This window comes from Pieris rapae, unplaced genomic scaffold, assembly GCF_905147795.1.
Source record: "Pieris rapae unplaced genomic scaffold, ilPieRapa1.1, whole genome shotgun sequence".
NCBI classification, from domain to species: domain Eukaryota; kingdom Metazoa; phylum Arthropoda; class Insecta; order Lepidoptera; family Pieridae; genus Pieris; species Pieris rapae.
The window spans coordinates 10,001-14,905 of record NW_025551558.1 but is presented as its reverse complement, the minus strand read 5'-3'; the positions used below and the strand labels follow the sequence as shown (position 1 = coordinate 14,905).

General features: G+C 47.0%; 2 non-coding genes across 2 annotated transcripts; both read right to left on the bottom strand.

Annotated features, from left to right (window-relative positions):
• Positions 1-678: 678 nt before the first annotated feature.
• LOC123690652 lies at positions 679-835 on the bottom strand. Its single transcript, XR_006751251.1, has one exon. It is a non-coding gene; the product is annotated as a 5.8S ribosomal RNA (ribosomal RNA).
• A 371-nt stretch (positions 836-1,206) lies between these two features.
• On the bottom strand, positions 1,207-3,112 carry LOC123690653. Its single transcript, XR_006751252.1, has one exon. It is a non-coding gene; the product is annotated as a small subunit ribosomal RNA (ribosomal RNA).
• Positions 3,113-4,905: the final 1,793 nt, after the last annotated feature.

The following is a 4,905-nucleotide window of genomic DNA, read 5'->3' as shown; positions in this document are numbered from 1 at the left end:
TGCTGCACGAGAGCAGCGCGTCACCTTTGCGTCTCACTCTCTCACTCGTCTAGAGGGTCGAGTAGACGCTTTTTGACTCTGTTCGTTCACAGTTTCCGTTGTGCATTGTCCGTTAAACACTCCACAATAATTTCGTACACACTACAATTGCACAAACACCGCACGCGCACGCTAGGCGTCAGCCGCGACGCGGCGGGCGCGCGCTCCTCGTTCCTCCTCTCGATAACAAGAGTGAGAGGAACTCGGCCGAGCCGAACGCAGACGACACCCACGACGACGCACAACACGCACACACAACACAACGCCGACATCGAGACACGTCCACGCGCGCACCGGCGCCGCCCGTCGCTCGATCGCAATGGACCGGGCGACGATGCGTGCAAACACGCGCGACGCGTAAACGCGAACGTCGTTGTTGTCGTTGTAGTCGTCGTCGTCGTCGATGATGATGTCGTTGCGTAAAGACTCGACGCGCGCCCGCGCTACGGATAGACACGGCACGGCGGGGAGAATTTACTTGTGCGACAAAAGTATCGTATAGACGTGAAAACGTTCAAAAGAAACGTGATCGAACATATATTCGAACGGATCGCTCGGCGCTCGGCCTCGCGAAACCGTCAAGAGCACGCGCGACGGCAACCGTCGCGCGAACAGTGTGGCTATTTGTTTTTATGCAGCCGGCCCTCAGACAGGAGTGGTCCTGGATATTTCTCCACGGACCGCAATGTGCGTTCGAAATGTCGATGTTCAAATGTGTCCTGCAGTTCACACTATGACGCGCAGTTAACTGCGTTCTTCATCGACCCGCGAGCCAAGTGATCCACCGTTCAGGGTAATCGTTTTGTTTTGTTGTTCGTTTGTATGAGAAAATAATAAAAAGGATTTAGACAAACATAATAAATCAAACGATCCGGACAAAACCATGTACGATCCGCCGCGGCACACAATCGAATTGAATCAATCGCGCGCGCGCATTCAGATCGACATCTCGTCGCCGGACACAGGATGATAGATTATGCACAATAATATCAATAGGCGAATAGACGCTAACGAAAGAAAGCGTCCAAACACATATTATTTTAGTATGTCGCGAATCGACGCGAGAGGGTCTCGCCCCTCGCGGATTCGATTTTAATTGTGTAAATCATTACACGTGTGTGTTTTTCTATATGTTTTTAGCGTTGCCGCACAAAACAAAGAAAACGTTAATGATCCTTCCGCAGGTTCCCCTACGGAAACCTTGTTACGACTTTTACTTCCTCTAAATGATCAAGTTTGGTCAACTTCCCAGCAACGCCGACGGCCGTGAGGCCACCGCGTGTCGGTCCGAAGACCTCACTAAATCATTCAATCGGTAGTAGCGACGGGCGGTGTGTACAAAGGGCAGGGACGTAATCAACGCGAGCTTATGACTCGCGCTTACTAGGAATTCCTCGTTTATGGGGGATAATTGCAAACCCCAATCCCCAGCACGAAGGAGTTTCAACGGGTTGCCCGGGCCTCTAGGCCAGGGAGAACATGTTGATTCCTTCAGTGTAGCGCGCGTGCGGCCCAGGACATCTAAGGGCATCACAGACCTGTTATTGCTCAATCTCGTGCGGCTCGAAGCCGCCGGTCCCTCTAAGAAGAATTTTAATACGTCGCCAGTGAGTTGCGCTCCCCGAGAGTCGCGCACACCTTGAATGACGACGCCTATTTAGCAGGCTAGAGTCTCGTTCGTTACCGGAATTAACCAGACAAATCGCTCCACCAACTAAGAACGGCCATGCACCACCACCCACCGAATCAAGAAAGAGCTGTTAATCTGTCAATCCTTCCGGTGTCCGGGCCTGGTGAGATTTCCCGTGTTGAGTCAAATTAAGCCGCAGGCTCCACTCCTGGTGGTGCCCTTCCGTCAATTCCTTTAAGTTTCAGCTTTGCAACCATACTCCCCCCGGAGTCCAAAATCTTTGGTTTCCCGGAAGCTGCCCGCCGAGCCATTGTAGTAACGTCGGCGGATCGCTAGATGACATATTTACGGTTAGAACTAGGGCGGTATCTAATCGCCTTCGAACCTCTAACTTTCGTTCTTGATTGATGAAAACACCTTTGGCAAATGCTTTCGCTGATGTTCGTCTTGCGACGATCCAAGAATTTCACCTCTAACGTCGCAATACGAATGCCCCCAGTTATCCCTATTAATCATTACCTCGGAGTTCTGAAAACCAACAAAATAGAACCGAGATCATATTCTATTATTCCATGCACGAAATATTCAAGCGGCATTTTGAGCCCGCTTTGAGCACTCTAATTTGTTCAAAGTAAAATTGTCGGCCCACCTCGACACTCACCGAAGAGCACCGCGATAGGATTTTGATATTGAACCGGCGTTTTACCGCCGGCTCACCGACGATATGCTCCGCAGACGTGTCAGTATCACCGCGGATGCGGTGCACCGACAGCGCGGCGCACAAATGCAACTACGAGCTTTTTAACCGCAACAATTTTAGTATACGCTATTGGAGCTGGAATTACCGCGGCTGCTGGCACCAGACTTGCCCTCCAATTGTTCCTCGTTAAAATATTTAAAGTGTACTCATTCCGATTACGAGGCCTCGTAAGAGTCCCGTATCGTTATTTTTCGTCACTACCTCCCCGTGCCGGGAGTGGGTAATTTGCGCGCCTGCTGCCTTCCTTGGATGTGGTAGCCGTTTCTCAGGCTCCCTCTCCGGAATCGAACCCTGATTCCCCGTTACCCGTGACAACCATGGTAGTCGCAGAAACTACCATCGAAAGTTGATAAGGCAGACATTTGAAAGATGCGTCGCCGGTACTGGACCATGCGATCGGCAAAAGTTATCCAGATTCATCAAAATTAACGACTTCGGACGCTAGGCCCTCCGCCGATTGGTTTTGATCTAATAAAAGCACTCATCCCATCACTGGTCAGAGTTCTGATTGCATGTATTAGCTCTAGAATTACCACAGTTATCCAAGTAACTGAGTAAGATCTAAGGAACCAAAACTGATATATTGAGCCATTCGCGGTATCGCCTTAATACGGCTTGCACTGAGACATGCATGGCTTAATCTTTGAGACAAGCATATAACTACTGGCAGGATCAACCAGGGAGCTGCTTACGCAAACGACTCGCCTAACGCCGCGCGCGAGACGCGGCTTCGGCGAGCCGTAGCTTCGGCGGCGTCGAGACGCGCTTGCGCGCGTTACTCGACACGCGTGAACGTAACGCGTCGAATTTACAAACGACGCGACGTTCGCGCTTCAATTCGATAGACATACTTTGACCGGTCTACGAGCGGCCGTCCCGTCACGGTCTCGCAACGAGGTGATGTACAACGCTGCTCGACCACTGTGAGGGACATAAAACTGCGTCAAACACGACGACGACGACGACGTCGACGACGATGTGTTTTGGCAGTTTGAAAATTGAACATTCATCTAAACGCAACTTCTCAATTTTTATTCAATACGTTATTGTAAACATATTAAAAACTCTGCTGGCATTATACATATGTTGTATTCGCACTAGATACGATCAACGCCCGGAGCTTGAGGGACAAATTCCAACACGACGCTGCGCACACCGTTTCGACGATGGGCGCGTATGCGTCCTCTTTCAAACATTATTTCCAATTGCGGCCGCCGCAGCGACCGCGCACGTGTCGAACACGCTCGGCGACCCGAGTTTGGGTGGCGCCTGAAAGCGTAATTCTTTTATAATCACAGATAACACCGGCGAGACAGTCTCACAAAGATCACACTTTGAGCGGATTTTGCTGAATGTCACCGTCCGGTCTGCGAACGCGGTGATAAATAATATATAGGTAACACACCGTGTGCAACAAAGCGCACGTAAGTATGTATATGTATATATATATATATATTAAAAAGAAAAATAAAAATAATCAAACACGCACACACATTCGTGCGTTTGTGTTCTTCCACAGAAACATCGCGAGTAATACACGATGATGCGCGGCAGCGAGAACCTCCGTCCGACTCGGTGCGCACGGCTGTTTCGCTCCACATCTATACCGAGAGCAATAGTCCGCGTCGGCATTGGAGTAGTATGTCGTATGTTTCTAGTAGAGCGTCGAGAGTTAGTTTTCATTTTAGGACGTGTACGTAACGTGTGCGTGTGTACATTAAATGAATGAATGTGCATTGACTGTTTATATTATTATTATTATTTTACTATTATACATATATGTATGTAATATAAATAAAATTAAAAAAAATATTACTTAATAAATTTATCATAACGAAATACATTCATTCATTCGATCTATATTAGCCATATAAAATAAATGATAATACATTATTTATATTACAAATAATAATAAGAAAATATTTTTACGCGCGCGCGACCACCGACGACCGTCGCCGGCCTTGTGTAGTTACTGCTGAGCGGTGGTAAATGTTTCTCGGACAAGCTCGCCGGGCGCACTATCCGCGCCGCGCACCGGTGACGCTCGTATGTTTCTCGTAGAGTAGAGCGTGGAGTGTTGGCTATTTTCCATTTTTTTATTTTGATATTTTATATACATATTAGGTATATCGTATGTATTTAAGAATGGGTTTTTTTTTTTTTTTTATTAGATTACCTCCGTTCTGTGCAACGCGTGTCTGTCTTCAACATAATTGTCATAATAATAATATTATGTCTTGTGCGCTTGTTTAGTATATTTAGAACACGTGTTTATGTTAACAGTACAATTGAACAGTGTGAATAGATAAATATTATTTTTGTGTTTTGTGTGATGATAGTGTTTACTAATAATTTTTATTTATTACAATAGAATATTAATAGTGATGAAACTGATTTGAATAGGTAAAATGTTTTGAGTGCATTCATAGATTTGAGGTCAATCGTCGGTAGGTATGTATAATTTATCTATTTATAT